Source organism: Microtus ochrogaster, chromosome 4, assembly GCF_000317375.1.
Source record: "Microtus ochrogaster isolate Prairie Vole_2 chromosome 4, MicOch1.0, whole genome shotgun sequence".
NCBI classification, from domain to species: Eukaryota; Metazoa; Chordata; class Mammalia; order Rodentia; family Cricetidae; genus Microtus; species Microtus ochrogaster.
Genome location: NC_022011.1, coordinates 14,810,626 through 14,821,073, shown reverse-complemented (window position 1 = coordinate 14,821,073; position 10,448 = coordinate 14,810,626). Strand labels below are relative to the sequence as shown.

The window sequence follows — 10,448 nt, the reverse complement described above, 5'->3', positions numbered from 1 at the left end:
CCCCCTACCTTCCCGCCCCCTACCTTCCCGCCTAGGCAAGCTAATCTCATGCTTTCTCTCCTCCCTCTCTGTCTGTTCTTCTGAAGAGGCAGTCTCTGCTTCTCCCCCTCTCTTTCCTCTCTGTCTGTTCTTCGGAAGGGGCAGTCTCTGCTTCTCCCCCTCTCTTTCCTCTTCCTCTGTTTCCCTGTCTGTCTCTTACCCACTGAGGTCTCAGGTCACCAGCGCCATGAAGGATAACACCCTTCCTCCCCAACTTGCTTTTTGGTCATGGTGCTTTATCTCAGCGGTAGAAACCCTAGGACATTGTTTAACAATAATAGAAGTTCTATTTTTAGAAAGAATGAGAACTTCCTTTCTTCCCTTCTTTCTTTCTTGGCAAGGTTTTACTATATACGTCAGGCTGGGCTTGAGACTTCCCTTTTGTGTCAGCTTCCTGAATACTGGAATTACAGGTGTGTGCCACCCTCCCACCAAAAGATTTGTTTGCCTTAACCTCAAGGCCGAAAACCATGACAAAGAACTTAGTTGTTTGGGAACTTACTGTTTTTCAACTATGAGAAATGATTTGAAAAAGAAAATTAGGCATTGTTTTGTTGTTTTGCTTTTGTTTTTGTTTTCTTCTCACCCTGTCTTGTGTCTTGGTCCTTGAGGTCAGATGGTCAGTTTGTGTACGAACATTTACAGCTGTTTCCTTTTCCTTTCTTCTCCCACATCTGTTTGCAGTCAGTCCATGGGGGAATGCAGAGGCCTCAGCCTTCTGACACTGTCCAGCATTTGGGATCTTGCCTCAACTGAGAGGGAGGTTGAAACGCACAAGGATCCGTGATGCAGGGGCCTCCTGAGCGCTGGGGGCTGAGTCTCTGATGATAGTCTGCAGCCACTGAAGCTGGGAGCTGAGTCTCTTATGTCTCCACTGTCTGCAGCCGCTGAGAGCTGGGACCCGAGTCTCTGATCGGCTCCATTGTGTGACCTCAGATGCGCACCTTTCCTCTCTCTGGGCCTCTGTTTACAAAGTGGGAGAATTGGGTCACAGTAGGTGTCCCCAGACAGTTGACCTGAGTGTGATTTGGCCCAGCATGGCTGACCACATAGTTTCTATGGCGGTAACAGAGATGGGCAGGTGGAGGATAGGTAGACATTCTTTAGTCCCCACCTCCCCTGCACACCCACCTCTTCCTGTTCCCCTGCTGGGGAGCTTTGGGTCAGATCTCCAAAGCGCCCTGTTAGGCTACAGCAGCAGAAGGGAGTTCAGTGCTCTCTGCGTTACTCTTTCTGCCTTCGGGTAACAAAATGCTTCACATCATTACATTTTTTAAAAGACTTTAATTGTTATTTTTAACTATGTGTACGTGTGAATATGGCTGTGTGCCGTGTGCGTTTGCATAGCAGCGCAGGTATCATCAGAAGCTAGAGTGAAGAATCCCTGGAACTGGAGTTACAGTTTAAACTAGCTGCCTGATAAAGACTGTTGGGGACCAAACTTGGGTCCTCTGGAAGAGGCTCTCAACTATGGAGCCGTCCCATTGGCCCTACTTACTACGTTTTAGGGCCAGGGGTATTGTCCCTGATCAATGCTTTTGTGGACACTTTTGTTTTGATGCTCCCACAGGGAGGTGACACTCAGGACGACTCCAGCTCTAGCCACGGGTGCAGGAGCTTTCATTACCCCCCTCCCCGCACCCCTCCCCGCACCCCTAGTTCACTGCTCCACTAAGTAGCTCTCTATTCCCCCTTGGCAAGTTAGTGGCACCTTCCTTCAGCTCCCAGACAGATTTCTTGTGACTTTGAAGTAAGTACAGTCCACTCTCCACCCTGTAAACCTGCCACTTCCCTGGTACGAGGCTTTGGGCCTCATCAGCCCGTGGAGAGTCCCATGAAGAACTGAATTCCCATTCCGGTTCTGGCACCTGCCTGACTACTCCGGTGTGGTCAGGCTGACATGGGTTTCACAGAAATGAGAACTGGTGGAATGTTCCAGAAGCCCCACCTGGCTGGGAAGCCCCTATAGCAGAAGCAAAGCAGTGAGATTGACCTCACACAGCTCAGGCAGGCAGCAAACAGCGCTTCTGCTGTGTTCACAGAGCAAGGAAGTGAGGAAGCCTAGACACCAGCCCGACTGCTAATAACCCAACTTGCGGGGAGTCTAATCTTGTGACTGAAGGCGCTCGTGCCAAGGAAGGGCCCTGCTTCCTGAAACACACCATAACAATTCACTTCCTGAAAACACAAAGAGAGCCACTGGCTGGGAGGCCTGCCAACGGAAGTCCTCTGGGTAAAGGACAGTGTTGAGGGGTTAAATAAAAAGCAAGTGCTTCTGAGAGTAGGCAAGAAAATGTTCTGGTGGCAAAAGATATGGGAGCGTTTTACTAACAAAGCCAAGCAAATCCCTGTGGAGGACACGACACCGTAAAGAGCCTTGGAGAACTGAGTGTGTTGGCCCATGCTGCAATCCCAGCTCTTGGGAGGTTGAGGCAGGAGAATTGCCGAGAGTTTAAAGCCAACCAGGACTATAGAAGGAGACCTTGTCTCAACTCCTGCCCCCAAAGTCTTGAAAGATGGGTAGTATTCAACAGAAGGAGCTGGGGTTGCGAGGAGCATGCTAGCAGAAGAAAAAACTTGATCAAGGGCCAGCAAAAGAACGACTCTAGATGTGCTGGTAGAGCCAGAATTAACCAGTTTTCCTAGGGCAGGAGAAATGTACACATGGGAGAATAAGAAGGCCAGCATGTACAGGCCCCAGGTATATTGCTGTCACTTGGTTGACAGTGTATGCCTGTAATATCAGCAGAGGCTGTGGCAGGATTGTGAGTTCAAGACTGGCCTGTGACACGGAGAAGACCCTGTCTTAAACTTTGCAAAGTGAGGAAGGGTGAGCTTTCAGATAACCCAGAGGAGCTCACTAGGGTAGAGCCGATCTTCAGATCATGGTGAAGGTGGGGAGAAAATCCAGGAGGATCCTGGGGAACCTGAGGGGAATCCTGAAGTGAATTAACTTCTAAGCAAGGCCAGTGGAAGAGAGAAGAGAAAGGACACAGACGACAGGAGGAAGAAGTGGAAGTGGTGATTGCCTGGATGCAGACGGGAATAGAGACAGGGTCCCAGACACTGAATGGGGCAGTTCTGAGAATGAGGGACATTGGGAACATAGGCGGGGCACTGCACAGATTTGGCTGGGCTCTTGTATTGGTTGCTTCTCTCAGCAATGTGACAAAATGTCTGATAAAAGCAATTAAGAAAGGCAATGTTTATTTTGGCTCTCTATCTGAGTGTATAGTCCCTCGTGGCCAGGAGGGTGTGTTAGAAGGAGACTTGTCAGGAAGCAGAGAGATAAATGCCGGGGCTTGTTTTCTTCTTAGTTAATCTGGGAGCCCAGCCCACCCACGGAAGAGAGCAGCCCACACACCTAGTAGGTCTTCCTGCTTCAGTTAAACATCTCTGGAAAACCCTCGGACCTGCCCAGAGCTTTGTCTCAATTCTTAGTCACATCAGATGGATGGTTAAGAGGAGCCATTCCAGGTATTTTATGTGTGAGCATGAACAGATCCATCAGAATTATAACCCAAGAGCTCTGGAGGAAGCTTAGGGTATCTCGCCACTGGCTGGAAGCTCTTGGCAACAGTCAGCAGAAACAGACTCGAGAGATACACTCATGCTCAAGATTCCGAAAGCATAGTCAGGCAGGTAAGTCACATCTTAAATGAGATTAGGAGAGAACATGGGGAACAGAGAGAGCAGAGGCCAGACCCTGGAAAGGGCTCCATTCAACAGGCAGGGGGAAAGGGAGGCAGTGGTCGCAGGAGCCTTCAGAAGAGCCTTAGAGGGGCTGGAGAGTTGCCTCGGTGGTTAAGAGCTCTTGCTGCTCTTCCACAGGACCCGAGCTGGGTTTCCAGCACTGACACCGTTGTCTGTAACTCCAGTTTCAGGAGATTTGACACCCAAGGCATGCCATGATACACACACACACACACACACACACACACACACACACACACACACACGCAGGCAGTCCTACATACTTAAAATTTTGTAAATGGTTAGTACATTTTAAAAACAAAAACCCAAAGAGTTCTGGTAGGCAAGGAAGCCAGACGCTTCAGGAGGCTTCAAAGAAGAAGGAGAAGGGCTGGGGAGGCACACAGCACAGCTGCCTGCTGAAGCCACAGATAGTGCTGCTCGCCTGGGCTCCCTTGGTGCCCTACGGAGAATGGTTTGGCGAGGTGGCAGGCCCGGCGGGGACTGAGGAATGGAGTTGCCTGTCTTCCATGCCCACCTTGCCAACTGAGTGGCTGGAGAGTGTATCATTGTGGCCCTCACATTGGCTTTCTTATGTGGTATTCAGGAACCCTACCAGGTAGGTCCCTCGAGACTGACCTGGATGCTTTGTGACTTTGAACTACACACGCCACCTCTGCCTTTCCCAAAGTCATCTTTTTGGCTTTCCAGTCCCCTTCTCTTCCCAGATTCAGCCTCTTAGCGCCTCTGTTGTGCCCTTGTATCTCGACTCCCTCCCTTCTGACTTCAACAACTCAGTTCCTACAACAACTCAGAGACCTATGGTTTAATGGCTATTTGTCTGCTCCCCCAGACTATCCCAGTCCCCCTGTAGTTGGGTGGGGCCACACGGCCTACTCAGTTAATGGACTCTGAGAAAAAGCGCACCACTGCCAGGCTGCAGCATCGAACGCCAAGAGCACACAGCTCTCTAACTCTCACCTTTTCCAGGGAGCAGGAAGCTGCTGGTTAAGCTGGACCTACAAAATGAGAGCAGCTTCGATCATGGAGCCTAAAGGGGCCTGGAGAATTGCCTGATCAATGTAAGAATACTCGGAAAAGAGAAATCAGTGTTGTGCAGACCGCAAACACTTGGTGGGCCATTTGTTACTGCAGCAGAGCCCACCATCATCCTAACTACTATACTCCCTGAGACAGCAGCAACCCAGACACTTCCCTGGGAAGGGAGAAGCTCTTTCGAGTTTCTACCTCAGTTTCCTCAATCTCTCCATTGCTGGCTTACTTGAAATGAAGTTGCACCCGTATCTTTTTTTTTCTTTTTGTCTCCACACGTTCACTTCCCCCCACAGGTAGACTTTCAATAAATATTCGTGCAGTGAATCAGTGAATGAGGAAATGAACAAGTGAGTGGATTTCACTTGTCGGGGTGGGGGGCAGATGTCAACGGAGCAGTGCATTGTGGGAGCAAATGATTGGGTCCCTAGAAAAGCGTCCTGGAGGTTAATAGAGCAAACCTGTAAAAGGTAAACCTTCGGGGAAGATACACAGCACCAGCTAAGAGGCGGCCACAGGGAGGGTGTGTAGGTGCGTGGCGCCTCCTTTAGCGAAGAATGCTCAAGGGTCTTTTCTTGAAGGGAAGCATGATTGGTTCAGGTGGAGAGGTTTGGGGTAAGAGCTCAAATGTCCCAGTCAGCTTTCATCACCGACAAAACACCTGAGACGATGAACTTAGAAAGGAGAAAGGTTTGTTTTGAGTCATGGTTTTAGAGGTCCCAGTCCACGGTTGCTCAGGCCCATTGCTTCTGGGCCTATGAAGTAGAAACGTGGTGGGAAGTGTGGTGCAGCAGAGCTGGGAAGCCAAGAAGACTGAGTAGGGGGGTCACACCTCCAGTGACCCCACTTCCTCTCACTAGGCCCCACATCCTAAAGGATGCACCACCCAGAATGGCACATGACCGAGTTTTTTGTATGGGCCCTTTGAGGGACATTTTCAACCCAAACCATAACGGCAAGGTACAGAGGGAGGGAAGCTGAGCCTGTTCACGAAGAGCCAGACCCAGGGTTAATTCCTGAGGATCGAGGTCTGAAAAGAAAAAGAACCTGCCCTGACCAGAGCAGCAGTTGAAAAGCAGGTGGAGGCCTTTGCTGGAGCTGGGATGGCAGGAGGGTCCCTGGCTGAGAGGGAGAGTCCAGCAAGCGGAAGTAGACCCAGGGAGCGTTCTGAAAGGTCCTACCATTTTAACAAGAGTGGTGGCTGTGTGAGCTATTTCTGGCTTGCTAGTCTTTGCTGAAGTGCTGGGTCTAGTGTTAAACTCATTTCAGGAAGGTAAGGTATCTTCCTTGTGTGTGTGTGCATACCACACACACACACTAAAGCGTACGTTCTATCAGTGGGCTCCAGTCCTAGCTGGAAACGGGATTATGCTGGGGTAGAGGTGGGTCAGGGGAAGGAAACCAACGTGTGAACTTCCAGTGGGGTACAGAAAAGGCGGCCCTGGAAAAGATGCACGGCACTTCAAACAAACGTCTGAACGTTTCTGTCTATGTAAAGTAAAATGCTGAGCGGCAACCAAATATTTAAACAAGGGATGGATGGGCGGTGTGATAGGGTGAAAGGTCAACTCTGTGGTTGCCTGGGGTTGGTGCTCACTGTCTTCCCTGGATACTGGCTGGTCCACATGACACTTATGTGTCCTGGAGCCAAATGAACGCAGCTAGGGAGAACCATAAACCTGGACCTGGACATTCCTGCAGCCTGAGCTGGGCCAATGGCTACTCTGCGGGACAGACAGTCTGATCAGGCAGACTGCGCCCCCTCCCCCAGTCCCTGTGATCCAGTCTTCTGCAGGGGGAATCCATAGGCATTTGCTAGGTGGCAGCTGTTGTTTAATTTGTCTTCCTCCCTCCGCTGGAACGGTTGGGGACTCAAGTTCATCAGAACAGTCCGAGGAGTTTCGTCTTGTTTTTCCACTGTGGTAAAAAAAAGAAAAAGAAAAATTCCCATTTCCACTACTTCCCAGTGGGCTCAAGGGGTTCACCATCCTCAAAAAGGAGTCCTGGAAGGGTGAGGCCCTCGCCACTCCCTGGCAACCACCAATCTGCTCTCTGTGGATTGGCCTATTGTGAATATTTCACCATCAGTAGATGCGACTTGTGCCTTTCGTGTCTTACTCCACGGTTCCCCAGGGTCACCCAAGTCACAGCAGGCGTTCACTCCCACTGATGGTTGGTTAGCGTTGCCTTGTGTGGGCCGATCCCAATTCACCCACTCGGCAGCTGACAGATACACAAGTTGTTTCCACTTTGGGAGCTATCGGAAATCATGCTGTCATGAATATTCATGAGCCTGTTTTTTTTTTCTTTAATTAAACTGTTCCGAGTTTTTTGGATGTAAACCTAAGAGTGAAATTTGTTAGGTCAGATGGCAATGTTGTGTTTGACTTAAAGGGAATAATTGGTACCTTTTAAAATAATGTAAGGGTGGAGGGTTCTTTTGGGGGCTGCTTAGCATGTGTGTATTCATTTATGTGTAGGGACGTGTGTGTGTGTGTGTGTGTGTGTTGTGTAGGCCAGAGGTCAACATCAGAATCATTCCTCAAAAGCTGCATACCTTAGCCGGGCGGTGGTGGCTCATGCCTTTAATCCCAGCACTCGGGAGGCAGAGGCAGGCGGATCTCTGTGAGTTCGAGGCCAGTCTGGTCTACAAAGGGAGTTCCAGGACAGGCTCCAAAGCTACAGAGAAACCCTGTCTCGAAAAACAAAAACAACAAAAAAAAAGCTGCATACCTTGATTTTTTTTTTGAGGCAAGGTCTCTTGTTGGGGTCTGGGACTCTCCAATCAGGTTATGCTGGCTGACCACCGAGACCCAGGGAGCTGCCTGTGTCTGCTTCCCTGCTGGGACTCTATGTGTACCCCATACCTAGCTAGCGATATGGATGCTAGGGAAGCAATGCAGGTCTTCATGATTGCTTAGCTAGCCCTTTGCTGTCTGAACTACCTCTCAGTGCAAAGGTAGGTAGGTCGGGCTTAATACTTATTTTACAGGCATTTGTGAGTTATCTCATGTGGGTCCTGGGATTTGAACCCTGGTCTTCATGATGGAGCAGCAAGTGCCCTTTAACCACTAAGCCATACTTCCTCTCTCTCAAGTGGAACAGTTGCTTAGCACTGGCCATAGTTAAGGGCAGTTTCTGGTGAGACAAAAAATCATGCTCCAGTTGGGCGTGGGCAGGAGGGCTCCGGACAGATGTATTTCAAGAGTAGGGAACTTGACACCCTCTTCCTGGGCTACGAAAATGGATTTTGCATATAGCTCTGCTGACCTCTGAGATGGCCGTAAAAGGCAAAGATCTTGGTGCTGGATTAATTGGGGGATTTCTCGAAGCCAAATAAAAACAAGAGTTCCAAAAATGAAATGCAGAAGTTCAACCAAACCTGTGACGCCAGATGGTTTGAAATATTCACGCGCATGCTCAGTCATTTTCTTCCGGCTCTGGTTTTGTGACGATCTCGTCTCAGTCTCTGACCTGATTGTGAGTGAGACAGCTCTAGGTTCCTTGGTGCTTTCCATGTACGTTCAGAATATAAACCAGAATTAGTTCTCAGCCCAAAGAGAGCAAGTGTCATAGCAGAGCCCTGTGGTCTCAGCACAGAGAGAGCATCATAGCAGAGCCCCGTGGTGGAATTCTAACTGCCCGCAGCCCTTTCCTTTGCACAGACACCATCAAAAAACATGGGTTTCTCCTCAGCTCTCTGACTTTCTTCCTTGATCCAGTTGAACTGCCATCTCTGCGCGGGGGTGGGGTGGGGGGTGGGGGGGGGTGGGTGTGTCAGAGGAACACAGACTGCATGATTTCATTGGTACATAATCAACTGGGGTAGCCAGAAACCAACCAATAGTGACTGATGGGAGAAGTGGCAGGAGCCCAGAGGTGGACTGGGAAGGGACAATGGGGAGTTTGGGTGTGGTCGGAATGTTCTGTGTTACCAGAGCGTGTGAGTTACAAAGGCAAATGTACTTGCCACAGAGTATGTCAGTCACACCTCAGCCCTAGTGAAATCCTGAGTTTAGAAGAGCTGCTGGCGTTCTCAGAGCTTCAGTCTGCCTAGCTGTAGGGTGGGAATGCTAACACCATATTCCCTAAGGCAGTGGTGGGAGACTGAATGCTGAGGTCGTGCGTGGTCCTGAGGCTGTGCTGTGTTGCCAACCCTTATGCACGGCAGCGGTTATCTTTACAATTTCTCTGAGAAAGGCAGGCTTCAACTGTCAAGCCTCGTTCCTCCTACCTCCGTTTTGCAGGGTCTCCCCTCCCCCTATGGTGTGACTCTCTTCTTCCGTTGACAAGGACGGTGCTCCACCCTCAAGTCAGTTCCCCTCTGTAATGGCTTTGATCCCTAGCACCCCAAACTTCCCACTGCTCACACATGCTAGGAGGACCAAAGACTTTGCTGAGCTGGTCCCGAGACGACGTTCCGTCCCTGTTCTCACTGATAGTAGCATGCTGTTATTATTATCTAAAAATAGACCCGTGCTTGTCACACTAGGTCAGTGGGTCCTTTGAATATCTATACAGTTGAATGTATCAGGCCCTACTTGGTAGGTCTTGGATGTTTCACAAACACTTGCCCCTTAGGGGGCGGCACGCAGGATCTCATCATGTAGCCCAGGCTGACCTACACTTAGCATCGTGTGTAGGCCCCCTGAGTTCAGTGTGCCAACTCACCTGTCCTTTGCAAAGTCCGTACACTTTTAAACCGAAGTTGCATATAAATGCATAAAATACACAATTTTTTCTTTAATAAAATTTATGGGTTCCTCTACAGCAGAAATGGGGAAGTGGAATAAGTCCATTCAAAGCGGATGTCTGTAAAGTGAATCTCATAGCACATCCTTTCTGATGCAGGCTTGTTACAACCTTACTCCCAGGATTTCCAAATCCAGCAGAAATACTTCGTTTCTGTTTGGGCCTTCATAGCTGCCTCCTTTCTTAAGTAGGTGTTCCTTTCTAGGTCCAAGCTGGTTAAAGACTCGTGTGTTTTCGCAGCCTTCTTGCCCTCAGTAACCATATAGATGCATCCAGCCACAGGCAGGGCAGTCATTTAATAGTTGGCCTTCACCCAGATCTTGTTTTGTTTTTTTTTTTTGTTTTTTTGCAGCATTGAGCATCTCAAAGGAGATTGTCTCCAGGATTTCTTCCTCCTTTATGAAGCGCCTTGACCACGACAGTATTTTCTTGAAGTCTGCATGTTTGTGCACTGGCACTCTGTGTCTAAGAGTGGGAGGAGCTTTCCTATGGCTTGGTGCAAAATCCACGGATCCTTTTCAAGTCGGTGTTTCTGCAGACCCCAGAGATGTGGAAGCATTTCTTTTGAATAACCTAAAACCAGGTCCAGCCGCCAGATGCAGGCTGCAGATGCTCCCATGGCCCCCTGCTCTGAGGTACAGCATCCCTCGGTGGTCATGGCACTGGCTTTCAATTAAAAAACACAAATCTTAAACACACAGTTTGATTGATTTTTTTGTTTGTTTGTTTGTTTGTTTGCAGCACTAGGGGTGTCGTCAGGTAAATGCTCTACCACTGAGCTACACGCCCCCAGCCCCAGTTTGGTTAGTTTTGGCAAACTTAGATGCCAGTGTAAGCTGCATTCTGATCAAGGCAGAGGGATGTGTCCTCCCCTAGACGGGTCCCTGGTGCCTTGTAGCATGCCGGCAGAA

General features: G+C 49.5%; 1 pseudogene; it reads right to left on the bottom strand.

Moving 5' to 3' along the window:
• Positions 1 to 9,649: 9,649 nt before the first annotated feature.
• LOC101981242 lies at positions 9,650 to 10,181 on the bottom strand (annotated as a pseudogene).
• Positions 10,182 to 10,448: the final 267 nt, after the last annotated feature.